The 23,148-nt window shown below is 34.5% G+C and overlaps 1 pseudogene; it reads left to right on the forward strand.

The window, feature by feature from the left end:
- Positions 1–305: 305 nt before the first annotated feature.
- Positions 306–4,399, forward strand: LOC107887102 (chaperone protein ClpB1-like; annotated as a pseudogene).
- Positions 4,400–23,148: the final 18,749 nt, after the last annotated feature.

Consider the following 23,148-nt stretch of genomic DNA (forward strand, 5'->3'; position numbering starts at 1 on the left):
TACTTCTTTTTTTTTATGAATTTAGTTCCTCTATTTTTAATATTTTAAAATTTAGATTAATTATAATATCAATTTTTTTAGTTACATGGTTATCAAGTGAATTTTTTAATTTCAGTATTTTACACTAAAAAATTTAACAATGTTACCAATTAGACCTGAATTTTAAAATCTTAAAAATAGGGACTAAAATCATGAAAATAAAAGTGCATGGATTAAATTCCAAATTTATGAACAACACAAGGATCTATGGCAGATTTTAACCATTAATGATTAAAAAAAGCGCGTGGGGCACAAATCTGTCAAACTCGGACGTTAGAAAAGAAAAAAATGTGTAGAAATTTCTGTTTCTAATGAAAAACTTCTACATGTTTCGTGAATTTTCGCTTTCCTCAACAAAAACCCAGTCTTCACCTCCTTCCTCCATCGCAATTTCACCAGCGAAATGTAAGTAATCCTTCACTGTTTTCAATCCACCATTCTCACATATCAAACAAAGCAAGCTTTTTTTCCCTTTTCCGGGACAAGAAAGACTAACAACAAGAAACAGAGCAACGCAGACAACTCTCTGTTTTTCACCTATCGGATAGACGAATTTTCCGTTTGTTTATTTCTTATCAACAGGTGAGAAGCAAAAATCTTCCTTTTTTATGTCTCTATATTTGTGTGTTTGTGTGTTAGATAGCTTTGAATTGTATGAAATGAGTTCTTTCTTTCTTTTCTATTATTTTTCTTGTTTTTATGATATTTGAAAATGTAAATCAAAGAAGATGCATTTTCTGAAAATTAGATATTCGAAAAAATATAAAATAAAGTTTTTTTCAATTTACATTGTTCCAAAGCATTTGGTTATTTACTGAATGGGTTTAGTTTTTGGATTTTTTTTTTGCAGGTTTTTATAATAAGTAAAGAGAATGAATCCCGATAAATTCACTCACAAGACGAATGAGGCTCTTGCCGGGGCTCATGAGCTAGCAACGAGCAATGGCCATGCCCAATTCACTCCCCTCCATCTTGCGGTAGCTTTAATATCCGACTCCCAAGGCATCTTTTATCAAGCAATCTCCAACGCCGGAGGTGATGGTGTCGCACAATCCGTCTATAGGGTATTCAATCAAGCCTTGAAAAAGCTTCCAGCACAGTCACCTCCACCAGATCAAGTCTCTGCTAGTTCTTCTCTTGTTAAGGCAGTCCGTCGCGCCCAAGCCGCCCAAAAGTCTCGCGGGGATACCCATTTGGCGGTCGATCAATTGATTCTAGGCCTCCTTGAGGATTCTCAGATTACGGGTCTGTTGAAAGAAGCAGGGGTTACACCAGCAAAAGTGAAATCCGAGCTTGAAAAGCTTCGAGGAAAAGAAGGGAAAAAGGTGGAGAGTGCATCAGGGGACACTACATTTCAAGCATTAAAATCATATGGGACTGACCTTGTTGAGCAAGCAGGGAAGCTTGATCCTGTAATAGGCCGAGATGAAGAAATTAGAAGGGTCATTAGGATCCTGTCTAGAAGAACTAAAAACAACCCAGTTCTAATTGGAGAACCAGGTGTTGGTAAAACTGCTGTGGTAGAGGGTTTGGCTCAAAGAATTGTGAGGGGAGATGTGCCTAGTAATCTTGCCGATGTTCGGCTCGTTGCGTTGGATATGTGTGCACTGATTGCAGGAGCGAAATATAGAGGAGAGTTTGAAGAAAGATTGAAAGCGGTTTTGAAAGAAGTTGAGGAAGCTGAAGGGAAAGTGATTCTCTTCATTGATGAAATCCACTTAGTACTTGGTGCTGGTCGAACCGAGGGTTCCATGGATGCAGCCAACCTCTTTAAACCTATGCTTGCTAGGGGTCAACTTAGGTGCATTGCTGCTACTACGTTGGAAGAATATAGAAAGTATGTTGAAAAAGATGCTGCATTTGAGAGAAGGTTTCAACAGGTTTATGTTGCTGAGCCTAGTGTACTGGACACCGTTAGCATCCTTCGAGGATTAAAGGAAAAATACGAGGGTCATCATGGTGTTAGGATTCAAGACCGTGCTTTGGTGATTGCAGCTCAACTGTCAAGTCGATATATTACTGGTATGCCATATTTCTTCTTTAGAGATGCTTGATCAAGTTTTAATGATATCTATTTAAAGCATGGATTTGAATTTCTTTGCTGAGTTCTAAATGATATTCATTGGTATTTTGCTTCAGGACGTCATCTTCCTGATAAAGCAATCGATTTGGTTGATGAAGCTTGTGCAAATGTGAGAGTTCAGCTTGATAGTCAGCCTGAAGAAATTGATAATCTTGAAAGGAAAAGAAAGCAACTAGAAGTTGAGCTTCATGCATTGGAGAAAGAGAAGGATAAGGCTAGCAAAGCTCGACTGGTTGAAGTAAGTTTTGACTCTCAAAAAGTGATGGATAAATTTTATGTTCTTACTTTTGTTGGATCTATAACTTTTTCTTTTCTTTCGTTTTGTTTTGTTTAGGTCCGGAAAGAACTTGATGATTTAAGGGACAAGCTTCTGCCATTGATGATGAAATATTGAAAGGAGAAAGAAAGGGTTGATGAGATTCGAAGATTGAAGCAGAAGAGAGAAGAACTCATGCTTGCTTTACAGGAGGCTGAAAGGAGATATGATTTGGCAAGAGCTGCTGATTTGAGATATGGGGCGATTCAGGAAGTGGAATCTGCACTAGCCCAGATCGAAGGCACAGCAGATGAGAACATAATGTTAACCGAAACAGTTGGACCTGAACACATTGCCGAGGTTGTAAGCCGCTGGACTGGCATTCCCGTCACGAGGCTTGGACAGAATGAGAAGGAGAGGTTGATTGTGCTTGCAGAGAGGTTGCATCAAAGAGTGGTGGGACAAAACCAGGCCGTTGATGCTGTTGCAGAAGCTGTTTTGAGGTCGAGAGCTGGATTAGGAAGGCCACAACAACCAACTGGCTCATTCCTTTTCTTGGGTCCAACTGGTGTTGGCAAGACGGAGCTTGCTAAGTCACTAGCGGAACAACTCTTTGATGATGAGAATCTGCTGATCAGGATCGATATGTCTGAGTACATGGAGCAACATTCAGTGGTTCGACTTATTGGGGCACCACCTGGGTATGTTGGCCACGAGGAAGGAGGGCAGCTTACGGAGGCAGTGAGGAGGAGGCCTTAACAGTGTTGTACTCTTTGATGAAGTTGAGAAAGCACACACCTCTGTTTTCAACACACTACTTCAAGTCTTGGATGATGGCCGGTTAACTGATGGCCAGGGCCGCACTGTGGACTTCAGAAATACCGTGATCATCATGACATCAAACCTTGGAGCAGAACATCTTCTTTCAGGACTTAGTGGGAAATGTACAATGCACGTTGCTCGTGATCGAGTCATGCAAGAGGTAGTTAAATGACCTATTTCTGGCACCATATACCCTTGTCATATAATGTTGTTGAAGCAGTAGTATTAACATAATGATTTTGATTGTTTGACAGGTAAGGCGACATTTTAGACCAGAGTTTCTCAACAGGCTCGATGAGATCGCCGTTTTTGACCCTCTATCACATGACCAATTGAGGAAAGTTGCTAGATTGCAAATGATGGATGTTACAAGCCGCCTTGGTGAAAGGGGTATTGCATTGGCTGTAGAAGATTCAGCATTGGACTATATTCTTGCTGAGAGTTGTGATCCAGTAAGTATTAACATTTATATCTTATACATATTCAGATATCATTGAGGGTATGGTTGAATAGTTACATTGTCTCTCTTTTTTTAACTTTTGATATAGGTTTATGGTGCAAGACCTATTAGGAGATGGCTTGAGAAGAAAGTTGTGACCGAGCTATCAAGGATGCTTGTGAAGGAAGAAATCGATGAGAACTCGACAGTTTACATCGATGCTCTGAATGGAAGTGAGTGAGTGTATTGGGTTGAGAAGAATGGAGGGTTAGTCAATGCAGAGACTGGGCAAAAAGCGGATGTATTGATTCGAATCCCGAACGGAACAAGAAGAAGTGATGCTGCACAAGCAGTGAAGAAGATGAAGGTTGAGAAGATAGATGATAAAGATGAAATGGACTCTTGAACCGATTTATTTGCTTTTTAGTACAGTAAGTCATGTTGAATATTGAATAGTGGAAGGCTGGAACGAGCACTATTGTGATTGTAAGTAATTTCATAGGGCATTTGTTAAAATGAAAATTGTATATACAATGAATAATCGAGTTGGTTTGTTTTGAAAAATGATTTTGTTGTTATTACAAGTGACCGGGACTATGACTGTTTTTCTTTGGAGATTGGGTTGGAAGTTGGTAAATACTTTTATTGATTCAAGTTAAGTTGATCTTTGCAGGTCCTCTTAAATGAAATACAGTAAAAGAAAAAAAAATAAAAGAATTTATTTGAAGTAATAAGAGTTTCTTTTATCTATTTATTATTTTCTAATTGTTTTTAAAAAGAATTAGCATTTATCTTTTATCAAATATATTTAAAAATTAAATAATAAAATATTAATTTTTAGTTGATTTAATTGTCTTAATGAGTTAAAAAACCTTAAATTTGATGACTATTTTATTTAATGAAAGGAATTTATAGCAATATTGATACGAACTCAGTTTGGTGAGGATTTGAGTCGTATTAGTTGCCCAATCGAGAAATTGAGTAAGTTTGATTTGTTACAAGAAAAAGGCTGAAGATAGGTTCAAAGAATGTTTAGAAAAAAAATGGATAGATTTATCTAAGGCAAAGATAGGGATATTTTGAAGTTGGTAATTCGAATGGAATAGCTTAGGCTTAAGGTTGAAGAGTAAACCAATACTATAGGACAGTATTGACCCGAAACTTATAATAACACTTAAGGTGGATAACAAGAGCTTGGAAGATGGATAAAGGAAACTCGGCTAAGGCAAAGGCTGAACCAACAATATAGAGATTGTCGACCCAAGACTTACAAGCACTTAAATGGATAATGAAAGGTAAAATCAGCAAATAAACCTTGATCCACTATCTAACAAGATAGGAACCAAAGGTATAACAAACGCCACACTTTGCAGTGATAAGTTCGGAAAAACAAAGGAAGGATAAGACGCCACAAGCCTAGCTTGATAAGTCAGATCAGTCCCAAAAAGAACAAGGAGATTTGAACTCTCACAAGTTCTAAATATTTCATAAATTTGGTAAAAAAATAGTCTCCCAAAATAATGTTTTCTTACAAACTATTTATAAGCATTATTATGAGTATTTAAATTCAACATTCATACAAACTATTAACTAAATATTAAAATTCGATTATAACTCTTAATGGGTAGCCAAAGAGTCATGTCTTTTCACTTGATTCATGCATAGCTGAAAAGTCATGCCTCTTCACTTGATGAAGACTTAATGGTCCATTAAATATGCTGCTTGATGTCCTTCATTTTCCCCTTAACCAAATGCCTTAATACTTGTGTATTCATCTCTTAATTTTCACCATAACTAGTTTGTGTGTATGAAACCGATCAGACTTGAAGAGTCACTCTTGGTCTATTTGAAAAGTCACCATAATGAGCTTTGAGTGTTTCAATACCCACAAAAAAAGGTTCCAAATATGCACCAGCAATTAAGTGACCAGATGTACACTCTTTTATGCCAAAACTAGACAGCCAATTAAATGTGACAGCATTTGATTCTTCTTGGCAAACGAACAGCCCTTTTGTAGCTATGTGACTAGCCTTTTGGACTTTCCTACAACAACCACACAATCAATTTATTTAAGAAAAATTAAAAACACTATAACTTAAGCATTAAAAAAAATAACAGCCAAATTAAATAACATACTTATATAAACAAACTCAAAACATATTTAACAACTAAGATGCTTAAATGCTTAGTTTAATTAAGATGTAAACTAAATGATCAATGAATTACTTAATGCATGACTTCATTAAAAGACGCAAACTTTAATTAACATGGGAGTTACATAATGCATGGCTTTATTAAATGCAGAACACATAAAGCATGTCATAATTAAAAGATGTAGATTAATAATACAAGACATTAATTAAACATGCATTTAATAAACAAGACATAATTAAAGACTCATTATAATAACTAAAGTAACTAAAATAAAAAAAATTTAGTCCTTATTATAGCAACCAAATTAACAAACTGGAATTAAAAGTTTCATTTTGCACTTAGACCCCTCGAGTTTGGGCTAATCTCAATGTCGTTGAATTGTTTCAAAACATGATGCGACCAAGATCGCATCAAATATGGAATATGTGGACAAAATAAATACATGTGATAAATACATGTATATATACTAGAAGTAGTGAAAATAATAAGTTTAAAAAATAATGACAATCGTTAGTAATAATTTTTAAAAGAAAAAAATATTACCTTTAAAAAATAACATATAAAATTATTATAGAAAAAATTATTTCAATTTTATAGATAAAAAGAAAAAAAATATTTTAGTGGATTAGTTTTTTAAAAGAGTGGATTGTTTTTAAAATTAAATGACATTTATTTTTTATTTTCTAAATGTTTTATAATCAAATTTTGATTTTTTTATTGTAATTTCACCACTAAAGATTATTTAGTTAGATTGTCATACTCACATTTAATGCGAAGGTCAACTTTATGGCTTCATCAAGAGGTTAGTTCTTATTTTGAGAATGCTTTGCCTAAACATCACTGTTATACTCGATGGATTTATACAAAAATATACGAGAAAGAGTTCCTAACACCTAATAGCACCTGTCAATCTATTATATCTCCAAACTTAATAAAAAATTAATGGTCAATTTAACATTACTTTTAAGAAAAACTTTTAAGACAAAAAATACTTTTGAGATAAAAGTATTGCAAAACAAGATATTTTTTAGAGAAAAAAAAATACTTTTTAAACCTCAAAAATTGGCCCCAAAGTGTTTTTGATAAAAGCAACAAATTTTAGCTTCTCCCCAAAAATGCTTCTTAGAAACAATACTAAACTAGCCCTTAGTCTCTTTAAATTGACTCCAACTATACTCTCAATTGATATCCCCTAATTTACCACTCGCACTAATAGAGTGGAGACCTTAATGGCTAAGATTTATGTTAAGCCAACTTCCCTTTATAAATATATTTTTTCAGCACCAAGGCAAAAAGGAGATAAATATTTCACATTGCCTATATAGCAAACACTTTATTCAAACACAACCTCAACACCTCAAAACCAACATTTTTAGTGGTTTTTTTTACATTATCTATATTGTGAACCACCTTTTTTTTAATAGCTCTCCACGCCCTCTATAATCAGAACTGCCACCGTTGTACTATTATACATTTGTTATAACTTGATTTTTATAACAATTGATGTCATCTATAGGAAGCAAACAAAAAATTATTTCTTTACCTTCTAAATGATACAGCTGTCATCATTATGAGCAAGAAGAGAAGATGCCTCTCATGACTAGCATTATAATGCTATATCTAGATGTTGGGATCAAAATGATGTGGTAGAGGCTCACCATTCCTCTTATTTGTAATTTCATAAATGAAGCAACAAACACTTATTTATTTTCTTCTAACCCCCTGGTATACCATCGAGAGGAGAAATATTGTTGACATATAAGGATAAAAAAGGATTCTCTACCTACTATCCAACAATATTGAAAGTTACAAGCTAGCAAAGGTTTCTTTGAGCTAAACTCCATGGGTATTTCCAAGAAGAGGCATAAAGGAATTGAGAATGTTGGAACTTTTGATTGTTCCATGGTGTGTTAGAACAAGTTGTGGAATCAGACTATCTCTTGATGTCTTATGGATTGTTTGAACCTATGTTAGAATAGGTGCATGTTTTAATCAAAGTTCTTTTAGGTTGGCATTATTGACATTAAAGGACCATGTTTTCATGCTCAAACCAGCTGAGACATGAAAGTTGCTTGAAGCCCATGTTTGATTAGCTCAAGGTTTCTTGTGATAAAACATTGTTTGTATTACTTGTTACATTTCATGCTCGAACAAGAGTTAGAACATTAATGTAAAAATATAAAAATTACAAGAAAAATACTTAAATACTTACCAAATTGAAGGACCAAAGGTTGAAAAGCATAAATCCTATTCTTTCATCTTAGTTTCAGGTGGAGAAGAGAATAAAAAGATGAACATTGTTTTGTTTCTTTTAAATTTGGTCTTATATAGTTGTTTAATGTTAAATAATTAAAAATTAACTTAATTAATCTTTGTTTAATTAACAAAAGTTACAAGTAATTTGGTGGATTCCAACTAATATCTTTGGCACATTTAGAATGGTCCAATTGCTTAATTGGTCCTTAAGTAAATAAAAATTTATAGCGATTAACTTTTACTATTTTTGCAATTTAGTAATTGTACCTTAATTAACTATCTAATTAACAAAACTAAGAGACAAAAATTTAATTAACCTTAATACTAACCTTGTAATATTTACGAACTCGAACATCAGAATTGGGATTCCAAAACCACTATTTCTAACATTATTGAAAAATGAATTATTACAATTTCTTTTAAAAATTTCTTTTAGATTTGAGTTAAAACATTAATATAAAATTATTATAAGTTTTGAGGTCAACTTTATAAAATAGGTTCACTATCCATTTTATATACTCAATTATATAATTTATCAAAAGGTTTTTTTAAATATTTTTCACATATTTTTCAATTACACAAAACCCTACTCCATTATATAAATTAATATAACTTTTGAATGTTTTGTATAATTATATAAAGTATTAACCAATTATACATAATATTGTGTAATTATATAAAATGTTATTTAATTAAACAAATTATTATAAATATCATGATATTTTATCTAACACCTGTTAGAAAAAAAATTATCTATTATAATTATAATATTTTATCATTTTATCTAACATTAAACTTCATGCTTATCAAGGTAGCTTTATTTTAACGTGAAATCCTAAAATCTTTTTTTTCTCCAAACCGTTTGCTTGCTATTTTTTATTTTGCTTAGCGCCAATATTAGCCTTAAAGTTGATTATCGTCTGCCTTTTTCTCCCTTTCACCAACCCTCTTTTTTTTTCTTCTTCTTATTCTTCTCATTCATTCTATGCATCTTCTTTCTTTTTAGTTTGCCAATCTATTTTATGGATATCTTTGTTGTCTTCATAAGTTGTGATGGACAGATGTCGGTGCTTGTCATTGTTGAAACTCCATCGACCACCAACAATTTCTCTTGTAAATTGGGTGGCTCTTCATTAGCGTCTTAATCCATTTATGTTTTGAGAGTATTTAAAAATAATAAATGATTTTACAAGTCGATTTGGACCCATGTTGTTTTAAATTTTATATATTTTTTGTTTGTTTTTCCATTTTTTAACAAGTCTTCACTTTTAGAAGTTTTTGTTTGCTCTTGTAGCACGTTATTTAGTATTGCTTATGCATGTAGTCTTGCCTTTGCAAGGTATTTAAGATTTGGTTTTGCCGCATTCCTTTTTAGTTTGGTGGATGCTTGATTCTTCTGCCAATTTTTGCTTACTGCTTTAAACTATTCAGGGTTAATTTTCTTATTATATTAAGTGCTTGCAATCACTCCAAATATGTCGTATTTGAGTTGTGACAGAGCCAATTGCCAATGTGCTATAATGTCCTATTGATGTTAAGGCTGAAGCTTTTGTTGTGTTGGTTGAGCTTGTCCTTCACCGCCTATAATGAGTGTTTGTTATCCCCCAAATTGTATGGTCTCATTCATTGAATGAATTAATGAATTTCCTTTTTTAAAAAAGTTAATGAATACCACCACAATCCAAACATGATTAAATTCAGACAATAAAACATGTGAGAACATTTAGGCAAAAGTACCATGGAGGCCTTATACTACAAGTTAAATTGCATTTTGCTCTTTTTTTCAAAAAAATGAACAAATTAGCCCTTGTACGTTAGATCAAAAAGCAAATTGATTTTTTCTATTAAAAATGTTGTTTAGTAATATTTTCTTGTATCGTATTAAGGGAAGCACATGGGGTATTTATACATGTTCCTACTACTACCATAATAGCTCACATTTTGTCTTGGCCTTTGGGCTGATGGTACTGACATTCTCTGGGCATCCTTTTGCTTATTGGACGCTTGTCTATGAAGCACGTGGTTCTTTCTGATCCAGAGACTGACTCCCCTAGCGAACCTCACACCTGTCAGTCATGAGCGGGGATCCCTTGCAGAGCTCGCAATCCTTTTTGCTGGCATAACTCGCAGCCTCATCCCTACAAGGCTTATGCGAGCTCTCCTCTTGTGACCTCATTCCTGTGAGGCTTACGTGAGCTCCCATTGCGGGATTCTTGCGCAAGCTATCTTTGCAAACATCTTGTATCCCGTGAGGTCCTCAGCTAATTATACCTATAGGCAAACATTCTTCTTCCGAGTTAGGTTCATTCGGGTCGGAGATCTAGATCCTATCAGTCACTTAGGCTGTCAGTTCCTAAATCCTAACAATCCAATCCCTCTTTAGTGGGCCTAAGGGACAATATAAAGTGGCGGGCCTTAGGTCTATCTCATACGCAGCTTGCTAGGCACGCCGTAGGGCCATAGTGTATGACAATTTCCTTACTATGCGTGAATCCAGACATTGGGCGTGCACATCTGGCCAATGAGATATGAATCGTTTTTCTTTGATCGCATCTAGGTCGTTGGTTCATTTTTTTGGTTATCCGAGCGGTTTAAGGAATCTTCCTTTAAAAGGGGATAGTTGGGGTTTTAGGTTTCTTTATTGTTTGGCTTTTTTGCAAATCAGAATCGAGGTAAATCTCACAAATTTTTCTGCTTCTTTACTCCAATATCTATTTTATTTCTTCTTTTATTTGAAATATGGTGAATATGAAAGGAGCTCACAGCCAGATCGTCTCGGCTAGTCCAACTTCAGTCGTTATGACTGAAAAGCCCTATACTTGTACCACCATACCGAAGGAGATGAAGCAGACTTTAGCCGTATGGGGATCCAACTTCCTCATTTTTCTTACGAGTTTTCCATTCTTTCGGGGTCGCACCACGTGTGTGAGGTAATAGAGGATAGCTTCCTTCTTCTGTTGCATGTTTTGGAGATGGGCTTCTACCTCCCTCTGCATCCTTTTTGCTATAGACTCTTCAATGACTATCGTATTGCTCTAGGCCAACTTTCTAGTTTCTCCTAGTGTCTTGCCAAGGTGTACTTTTTTAACAGCTGCCAGGGTAGCGAGGTCCCTACTGTGACACCCCTAACCTGTATCTAACGCCAGAATAGAGTTACGGGGCATTATCGGACTTATAATTAAACATTTCATAAACAATTATCATTACAAAACAAAAACCATTCATAATTATTCATATAGTTCCTAATACGAGCCCTCGAGTCCCAAAATAGACATTAAAACTAGTTCGGAACTAAACCGAGTACTTAAGAAATTTTTAGGAAAATATAGAAAATTTTTAAAGTGTAGGGGACACATGCCCGTGTGTCTCACACAGCTAATAAACACGCCCGTGTCACTGGTCGTGTGGACATTCGAGATGGGATCACATGGCTGTGTCCCAGCCTGTGTCTGGCCCTATGTAACTTCATGACTTGGGTCACACAGCTAGACCACACGCCCGTGTGCTTGGCCGTGTACCCTTCGAAATGGTCTCACACACTTGTGTGCTAGGCCGTGTGAAAACTTGAGGGTATACTGACTTGTGCCATACAGCCAAGCCACACGCCTATGTGCTAGGCCGTGTGAAGCTACTGACTTGATTTCTAAAGAAGTATCAGGGGACACACGGCCGTGTCACCTGGCCATGTGTCATACACAGCTGAGACACACGCCCGTGTCTCTGTCCGTCTGGACAAAAATAGGCCATTTTGCAAGCCTTATTTCTCCCGCAATGTGGTACCAACCTAAACTCAACAATGCACATACAACCATGACACAAATAGGCACTTAAAATCAACAAATATCAAGTTTATATCATGTATTATCCACACATACAACATGATGTCCACAAATTCATTCATTTGACCACTTTTAAAACATACCAAGAATACTTCCAATTGCTACTTAAATATCATATGACATACATGATACATTGTGCCTATCTTAGCATGAATTCACATTCTCAATTCCAACCATTTAGTACCTTAATACCAATTAACAAAACAAGACATTCACATAGCAATTATACACCACATATCGTAAAACCATTTACACCTATTTACATATCAAAACAAATGCCATTTTCAAGCCAAATCATTTGGCTAAATACACAACAAAACATATAGGCCTCCATTAACCAAATGACCTATACATGCCATATAACCAAAATACATAAAGTCCAAAAGTACCAAAATAAGAGTTCGATAGTACGATGCAATCTTCGACAACTTCTAAAACGAGCGAGCTTCTAAATCACTATAAAACACGAAAAAGTAAACAAAGTAAGAAATTAAGCTTAGTAAGTTCGTATAACCTAAAACTTAGCTTACCATTTAATCATATTATAAGTAAATAAACATAGCTTAATGCAACTCAATTTAATCTATAAGTCTAACACATATTCATCCACAAAGTTAGACATGAAATCACAAATCTCATAGATTCAATTCTCACAAGATTCACGTACATACCTATACTTGTTCATCTATAACTCATACACTATTGGAATATAACTGTGTCCGTTAAACCATTTGGAATAATATTGGATACTCGGTTATCTCGCACACTAAGTGCCAATACATGGTCAGATATCTCATATATATATGCTCACTCTCAAGCTATCACTGGGTTTGCTCACACAAGCTGACGGTCAAGACGTAGCTACACGGTGCTGCTTACAGAGGCTGACGAGTAACCGCAACACATGCCGAAAAACTCAGCCATGGGTAGAACGTATGAGACTAGCACCCAAAACACGTAACCTCTAATGGCATGTCATTCGTATCCTATCTATTCCTAAGTTCAACCGGGGTCTCATACGTTGCCAAATCTTCATCAAGTATTCCATGAAATCGTATTCATCAACGCACAATTATTTAATGCTTATTAACATATGAACTTGCCTCGAATTAGTATGGAGAAAATCTATCGATCAATCTACTACTTTATCTTTGCCTCGATCTAAATCTGAACGTGGCTTTTCTTAATCTATATAATCAAATTTAACTACTTTAAGTCTCATTCTATTCAATTCAATCCAAAAATTCCTGTTATGAAAAATTACTATTTTGCCCCTAAATATTTAACTTCTTTACAATTTAGTCCCTAGATCATAAAAATGCAAATTCATGCAATTTAATCCACACCCATGCTAGTCAAATTTCATCTATGTTCATAGTAGCCCACACATTTCATTATTTCGCACATTTCACCATAAATTTTCACATTTTACAAATAAATCCTAATTTGACATTTTCAACCAAAATCCCTTTACAAAACTTATTTATCTAACAACAACCATTCATTTCTATCATCAAACATCAAAACACATATACATTCAACAAAGGAAAAATTCAAACAACTCAATAGTTTTGCAAATTAGTCCCTAGGCTAGCTAGATTAAGCAACAACGACTCCATAAACATGAAGATCATTAAAAACGAGACGAAAACACACTTACATGCACAAGGTAAGGTTGTTTGAACCTTTAAGCTCCCACCATGGAGTTTCTAAGTCTAATTTTCGGTGGTAGATAGGAAGAAACAAGATGATGACTTTGTTTTACCCATTTTACTATTATGTAATTATTAAATTACTAAATTAACCTTAATTAATAACCTTTAAAATCATTTATAAAATGTCCATAATAGTCCAATTATGATATTAATAGTTTATTTACAATATAAACCTTCTAAAAAATTAATTTCATAGCTATTAAATCCCTTTAGCTTATTAAACTCAAGTTTTGCACCTTTTGCAATGTAATCCTTTTTTTTGAATTAAACATGCAAACGGTAAAATTTCTTAACGAAACTTTATACAATCATACTATCATGCTGTAGACCTCAAAATAATAATAAAATAATTATTTTCACTTTGGATTTGTAGTCCTGAAACCACTATTCTGATTTCACTGAAAACAGACTGTTACAACTTTCCCCCTTAGGAATTTTCGTCCCCGAAAATCTTACCAGAAAATAGGTTAGGGTACTATTTCCTCATAGTTTCCTCGGGTTCCTACGTAACCTCTTCAATGTCATAACGTTTCGAAAGAACCTTTACTAAAGTTATGCTTTTGTTTCTTAACTCTTTAATCTCTCGTGCTATAATTCTGATCGATTTTTCACTATACGACATATCGGGCTGAATCTTAACCTTTGTCAGAGAAATTATATGCGAAGGATCTAATCTATACCATCGTAACATGGATACATGAAACATATTATGAATCCTTTCTAATTCTGACGGTAATTTAAGTCAATATACCACTGGCCCTATTCTCTTTATAATTTCATACGGCCAAATAAACCGAGGACTCAATTTCCCTTTGTGACCAAATCGAAGGATATTCTTCCATGGTGATACTTTTGAAAACACTCCATCGCCGATTTGAAATTCAATATCTTTACGTTTCAAATCTGCATACGATTTTTGTCGATCTGAAGCTACTTTTAAACAGTTGCGAATTACTTTCACTTTTTCTTCAGCCTCTTTAATCAAATCAACCCCTCACTAAGCTCAGTCCAGTACAATGAAGTTTGGCATTTACGACCCTATAAAGCTTCATATGGTGTCATCTTTATACTTAGATGGAAACTATTATTATATGCAAACTCAGCCAACAGTAAATATTTTTCCCAGTTGCCTTCAAACTCTAAAATACAATAACAAAGCATATTTTCAAGAATATGAATTACTCTTTCAGACTGACCATCTATTTGAGGATGAAATGTGGTACTAAAATACAACCGCGTACCCAAAGCTTCTTGAAACTTCTTCCAAAATTGTGATGTAAACCACGGATCTCTATCTGAAATAGTGGAAACTGGCACTCCATGCAATCTAACAATCTCTGAAATGTACAATTAAGCTAATCTGTTAAGTGAAAAGTCGGTACATACTGGAATAAAGTGTGCAGACTTCGTCAAACGATCAACAATAACCCATATAACATTTTTCTTTTTCGGAGATAGGGGTAATCCCGATACGAAATCTATCATAACTCTATCCCACTTCCACTCAGGTATCATTATTGGCTGTAATGGTCCCGAAGGTACTTGATGTTCGACTTTAACCTATTGAAAAATCAAGCATCTCGACACAAATTTGAAATGTCACGTTTCATGCCCGACCACCAATACATCTGTTTCAGATCACTATACATCTTAGTACTTCCCGGATGAACAGACAAGAAACCACGATGTGCTTCATGTAAAATTTTCTGTATAAGCTCGGGATTTCTTGGCACACAAACTTTACCTCAAAACAGCAAACAATCATCGAATCTGATCTAAAACTCTAAATCAGTAGTCGACTCACACTGTACTCGTTTAGCTTTTAATTCACTGTCACATTTCTGAGCTTCACAGATTTGTTGGAGAAACATCGGTTTAGCTTTTAATTTAGCTAAAATCGAGCCACTATCAGAAAAAGTTAACCCTGTATTCATCACTCTCAAAGAAATACTTTCTACTCAAAGCATCTGCGACAACATTTGCTTTACCCGGGTGATAATCAATTATTAACTCATAATCTTTTAACAGTTCGAGCCATCTTCGCTGTCTCAAATTCAGATCTTTTTGTGACATCAGATGCTTCAAACTCTTGTGATCAATAAATATGTGACATTTTCACCGAACAAATAATGTCGCCAAATTTTCAATGCGAATACAATAGCGGCCAACTCTAAGTCGTATGTCAGGTAATTCTTTTCATGCAGTTTTAACTGTCTGGAAGTATAAGCTATCACTTTTCCTTCTTGTATTAAAACACATCTCAAGCCTTTTAATGATACATCACTAGAAATTACAAACTCTTTACCCGGCTCAGGCTGAACAAAAACTGGTGCTTCGATTAACAGTGCTTTCAACTAATTAAAACTCTGTTGACATTTGTCAGGCCACTCAAATTTCACATCTTTCTGTAACAATCGAGTCATCGGTGTAGCAATCATCAAGAACCCTTTTACAAAATGTCGATAATAGCTAGGTAATCCCAGAAAAATTCTGACCTTGGATATGTTTCTTGGTGGTTTCCATTCAACAACTGCTAAAATCTTACTCGGATCAAGTCGGATGCCTTCCGTTGAAACAATGTGTCCTAAAAATCCAACTTACCGGAGCCAAAACTCACATTTGTTGAATTTAAAAAATAGTTGTTTATCTCTCAATGTTGGTAACACAATCTTCAAATGTTCAGTGTATTCAGACTCATTCCGGGAATAGATCAGAATACCATCAATGAATGCAACTATGAATCTCTTTAAATACGGTATGAAAATTCTATTCATCAAGTCCATAAATACTGCAGGAGTGTTAGTTAACCCAAATGGCATCACAACAAATTCATAGTGTCCGTACCTGGTCTTAAATGCAGTTTTCGGTACATCTAAATCTTTAACCCGTAGCTGATAATAACCAGATCATAAATCAATCTTTGAAAATACTGTTGCTCCCTTCAACTGATCAAATAAATCATCAATTTGTAAAATGGATACTTGTTCTTAATCGTAACTTTGTTGAGGTGTCGATAATTGATACATAATCTCATCGATCCATCTTTATTCTTGACGAAAAAAACTGGTGCACCCCAAGGCGAGAAACTAAGTCATGCAAATCCTCTATCTGTTAATTCTTACAATTGAGATTTCAACTCTTTTAACACTATAGGAGCTATTCTGTACGGAGCTATTGATATCAGTGATGTTCTCGGTACTAACTCAATAGCAAATTAAACTTCTTTGACTGGTGGCAACCCAGGTAACTCTTCTGGAAACACATCTGGAGATTCGCAAACCACTGGCACTGATTCAATCTTCGATTCAGACACTTTAGTATCCAGTACATAAGCAAGGTAAGCATTACAACCTTTTCTTACATATTTCTGTGCTAGCATAACCTATATCACAATAGATAACCCACTCGACTCATCAGATTCAATACGAATAATTTCACTATTCTGACATTTCAACTCAATAGTCTTTTGTCTACAATTTACAACAGCATTATGTAGAGTCAACCAATCCATACCCAATATCACATCGAATTTATCAAACGGTAAAAGCTTCAAATCAACCAAAAAAAAGTAACCCCGTGTCATCAAAGGACAATTCTTACAAGCTTTATTAACTAGGACATACTGGCCTAAAGGGTTTGATACTTTAATCATGAATTCAGTGGAATCAATAGGTAAACTCTTACTAGACACTAAATTCGTATAGACATATGAATGGGTTGGTCTAGAATCAATCAAAGCAATTACATCAGTGCCATAAAGAGAAAAAGTCCCAGTGATAACATCCGATGCCGATGCATCCTCATAAGCATGAATAGTGTAAGCTTTGGCTGGCGCTCGAGCCTCGGATCTCATAGTAGAATCCTTTGTTGCACATTTTCTACTATTCATATTTCTAGTATTTCGAGGTGATCTTCCCCTGGCAACTTTATTACTCGGCCTTGTAGTCAAAAATTTATCTTTCTTGGATAACTCAGGACAATCGCGAATAAAATACTCTTACGAGCCACATCTGAAACAAGATTTATAATCATCTAAAAATTTCCAAAATGCCATCTTCTACATTATTAACACTCAGGTTAACAACTTTGATGCTACTAATACTCGATACTGAAGTGACTTGAGTTTTTAGACTCGTATGTTTTTTTCCACGATCTCTGTTGGAATACCCCACTAAAGTAGTCGAATGGTTATAAGAATCCCTTGATTTATTTGACGATGAATAATATGATTTACCCATTAGCCTCTTTCTCGAATCTTTAGCCTCAAAATCGACTCTTCTCTTTTCTTTGCTGAGCTCCCCGGCTTTCCAAGCTCTATCGACCAAAACAAAAAATTCTTTCAATTCCAAAATTCTAACTAAAAACTTGATATCCTCATTCAACCCGTCTTCGAACCACTTACACATAATTTCTTCAGTGGAGACATATTCTTGAGCATACTTACTCAGTCTCATGAATTCTCTTTCATACTCGATTACAGTGAAACGACCCTGTTTCAACTCTAGAAATTCTTTACACTTTTGATCAAGAAATTGCTGACTTATACTCTGGAACTCAGTCTAAAAGAATTCTCACGTGACCCGTTCTCTTGGTACAACAGATATCAAGGTATTCCACCACTGATAAGCTGAATCTCTCAGAAGAGACACATCACATTTAACACATTCATATAGTGTACAAGACAACTCATCAATAAATCGGATCGTATTCTCAAGCCAAAACTCAACTCTCTTAGGATCATCCTCAATTGTAGCTCTAACTCTCCGGCCTCGTTCTTTCGAATTTTATCCACAAGTGGTTTGCTTGAACGTACGGGTTTCAGGACTTGAGAAACTACGGGAATCGATTGGGAAATAGTTGGGGGTGAAGGTTATTGAGCAGTCAGATTCGTTCAGACAAACTCAGAAAACCACTAATTCATCATTTGAAAGAAGGCTTCTTGGCCTCTCCTCCCCGACCCTCACATGGCCAATGACACGCCCGTGTCACCGGTCATGTGGGCATTTGAAATGGGATCTCATGGCCGTGTCCCAGCCCGTGTCTGGCCCCATGTAACTCACTGACTTGGGTCACACTACCAGACTACACGCCCGTGTGCTAGGCTGTGTACCCTTCAAAATGGCTTCACACATCTGTGTGCCAGGCCTTGTGAAAACTTGAGGGTATACTGATTTGTGCCACACGACCAAGCCACACGCCTATGTTCTAGGTCGTGTGAAGCTATTGACTTGATTTCTAAAGAAGTATCAGGGGACACATGGTTGTGTAAACTGGAAATGTGTCACACAACTATGTGTCACACACGGCTAAGATACACGCCCGTATAGACAAAAATTGGCCATTTTCCAAGCCTTATTTATCACCCAATGTGGTACACACCTAGACTCAACAAAGCACATACAAGCTTGACACAAATAGGCACTTAAAATCAACCAGTATCAAGTTTATATCATGTATTATTCACACATACAACATGATGTCCACAAATTTATTCATTTGACCATTTTTAAAACATACCAAGAATACTTCCAATTTCTACTTAAATTTCATATTACATACATGATGCATTGTGCCTATCTTAGCATGAATTCACATTCTCAATTCCAACCATTTAGTACCTTAAATACTAATTCACAAAACAAGACATTCACATAACAATTATACACCACATATCATAAGACCGTTTACACTTATTTACATATAAAAAAAAACCATTTTCAAGCCAAATATTTTGGCTAAATACAGAACAAAACATATAGGCTTCCATTAACCAAATGACCTATACATGCCATATAACCAAAATACATGTAATGACCCAAAATTCACGAGCATCGAAAAAGTGTGTTATCGAGCCTTCATTTTAGTAAAACAAATTCATAAATATTTGTTAAAAATATTTACGAAGTTAGTTGTGTGTTTAATTAGGTTTTGTTTAGGTGAATTAGCTAGAATTAAGAATAATTAGGAACAAGGACTAAATTGAAATAGGTGTGAAAGTTTAATTACAAATTAAAGAAAATAAAAAGGACTAAATAGGAAATTATGCCAATTGCCAAATTTAAGGCAGCATAAGCATAAAAATCTAAGATTTTTATGTGTTAAAATATATTATTAGATTATTATTATTATTATTTTAAATTATATTATTATTAAATAAAATAAATAGAGACAAATGTATGGTAATGAAACCATACATGTGTAATAGTAATAATAAATATATGTACATTTACTTATTATATAAGTAAAAGATATTTATATTATTATAATATATTATTATTAAATTAATAAACAAAGGAATTAAAGTAAAATAAATGAAACAAATGAATAAAAAGAAATAAAGAACAGAATTGGGGGACGAAAACAGAGAAGAAAGAAGGAAAGAAAGGGAAAGAAAGAAAAAAAATGAAATTAGGGATTTTAAAGTTTGAAGTTTAATTGGTAAGTCAATTTATGTCATTTTCTTGTAATTTTTGAGTTTCTATGATCCTAGAACAAAATACTACTAAGTATATGTTGAAATTTTGGAAGTTATTAGATTTTTAGATACTAATTTTGTTGAGTAAAAGTGTGAATTAGAGATTGAATTAATAAAATTTCTCATTAGAATTGGGAAAAGGATTAAATTGTAGAAGAGGCTATAAATTTTGTGCCATAGGGACTAAATTGAAAGAAATTTGAAATTAGGTATTTATGCTGTAAATTAGAGAGTTAATTTTAAGTTTGGTTGAAAATTGAATATAAATAAGGTATGAATTGGGATGGAAAACTAGATGATTTTGGTTAAAGATTAAATTGGAATTAAGGTAGAAGTTAAATAGGAAATTCAAGTATTTGATGTGAATAATTGTTGTATTAATAATTGTAAATTATTTTAATTTTCGTAGCTAACATCGAACCGAGACATCAGCTTAGAAGGGAAAGGAAAAGATTCTCGGAGAGTAACTCAGGAGAAATTCTAGTTTGTATTACTATAATTCGAATTTATTATTTATTAATTGTGAATAGTGATTAATATGCATGGTAAGAGAAACTAAGGTGAGTATTGATATTGAATTGAATGAAAATGTATTGAATTGTGAAAATGTGTGAATATATGGATTGAATATTGATTGAAATGTGGAAAAATGATTGAATTGAAAATGTGAGAAATTGTGATTGAATTGAGGTTATATGTGATTTAAATACCCTGTTAACTAGTCAGGCTGAGTCGGATATAGTTGGCATGCCATAGGATTGGAAGTGTTCAGGGATAATTAGACCTCGAGTCGATGAGACATTGGGTGTCACTATATTTCTTCGGATAGATTCGATGAGGTATTGAGTACCAACTTACTTCGGCTTGGCCGATGAGACACTGGGTGTCAATTATTTGCTTCGAACTATCCGATGAGGCACTGGGTGCGATACTGGAGTGTTTGGTTGGATCCTTGTATCTGCCAAAGTCCGGGTCTTGTTAATAGGGGTAACGAATAGAATGGTAAAATTGAATGAAAGTAAATGACCTTGATTGAGAAATGAAATAAGAAATTGAAATTGAGAAATGAGAATGAATGAATGAACCAAAGGTTCAGGGAATGATTGTTGAATTAATGAAATGAGATTATGAAAATGCATAGTATGAATCATTGTTCACGAATAGACAATAGTGTATTGATGAATGAAATGAGTAAAGAAAAGCTATTTAGAATGGCTATAGTTGTTATGTAATGAATAAGTATATTTTGTTGATTTGTAAATTTTAATAAGCATGATTTGTATGTTATATCAGGTAATTTGAATTATAGTAATACCACTGAGTATAACCATACTCAGCGTATGCTTTTTTTCCATGCGCATATTAGTGGAAGCTAAACGTTTCGGTCTAGCATCGAAATCCAATCCTGATCTCAAAAAACTTTGGTGATGTATATTTCTTTTGGTAAAAGTGGCATGTACCTAGGTTATGTATGAGTCATTTTGGAATTGGTAGTAAATGATATGATTGAATGATTACGTGAAATGATAAGACTATGAAATGATACTTTTAATATAAACTTTAAAAATGGAAATTAATGAAATTAACTAAATTAGTTTGAATATTATATGTAAAATTCTTATGATTATACCTTGAGTAAATTAATAGATTGATGTTTTGATATGATTCAAGTGTAATTGTATATAAAATTTTACTGGTTTTGATATTAGTTTGAATTGGGTACGTTTTAAGTTTGCAGGGTTGGCTAGATGATTAAAAAGGGGTTATATTGAGCCCACAAGGCCTGGCCTACATCGGCATGTGAGCCTTGTATTTGAGAAAAATTTTGGAATTTCACGAAAAATTTCTTGAGCACTCAAATTGGTCCCGAATCCCTTCTAACACGTATTTTTGGCCTCGAGGGTCCTTAAAATGGACATTATGAATATTTTACAATATGTATGTTATTTTTTTTTGTATAATGTTCGTAATATGTCTGAAATGTTCGATATGCTCCGTAACCCTGTTCCAGTAACGATTTAGGGTTAAGGGTGTTACATTTGTTGGTATCAGAGCTATTCAGGTTTAGCCTATTTTCGAACTAAATCAAGCTCGTAAATGAGTCTAGAGGTACATGCCATTGTTGAGTCGAAACTGAGTCAGGATTTGGATGCTGATATAATTATTTATTTTGTTTTATAGTTAAAATGTCGGATGAACATATGGACGATGTAGATCAAGAAATGTACACCGGAGATAGAGAATTAGATGAAACAGAATCAGATACACCGAGCGTAAATTCATTAGGTAATCAACCTCCTAATATAGAACGGGAAAATGTTAGAGACAGAGATGAATCCCATTTACTGAAAGTTATAGCTGATGCCTTGCAACGAGTAACGAAGACTACACCTGCTATGACATCTACTCCTTTTACTAGACGAGCCCCAATCAAAGAATTACGTAAATACAGTGCCACTGAATTTTTGGCTCTGAAAGGAGTTGATCTATCCACAACTAAAAATTGGATGGAGTCAACAAAAAGAGTTTTGCAACAGTTAAAATATACCCCTGGGAAAGTTTGCTGTGTGTTGTCTCATTATTACAAGGGGAATCGTACTTATAGTGGGAATCGGTGATCCAGCATTTACCGACAGAGCAAGTAACTTGGGATTTATTTTAGAAAGAATTTCAGAAGAAATATGTTGGAGAACTGTACATAGAAGATAAAAAGCAAGAGTTTTTAATGCTGAAACAAGGCGAGATGTTAGTGGTTGATTGTGAACGGGAATTTTCCAGACTTAGCAGATATGCCTTAGAATTTGTACCGATAGAAGCTGACAGTTGTAAATCATTTTTGCGGGGTTTGTGAGATGAATTAAGGGTACAGCTGGTATCTCATCGGATTATAGAATTTGTAAACCTAGTTGAAAGAGCCAAGATGGTAGAACAGTTCTGGCTTCAATAAAAATTCTGAAATTGCTAGATCGACTGGAAAACGCACTGGAACTACTAGTTCAAATCCTCAACTGAAAAGATCAAAAGAATTTCATGGTGGTTGGAGACCAAGCTTTAGATCAGACAGAGGTGA

The sequence above is a fragment of the Gossypium hirsutum genome, chromosome A03 (genome assembly GCF_007990345.1).
Source record: "Gossypium hirsutum isolate 1008001.06 chromosome A03, Gossypium_hirsutum_v2.1, whole genome shotgun sequence".
Lineage (NCBI taxonomy): Eukaryota > Viridiplantae > Streptophyta > Magnoliopsida > Malvales > Malvaceae > Gossypium > Gossypium hirsutum.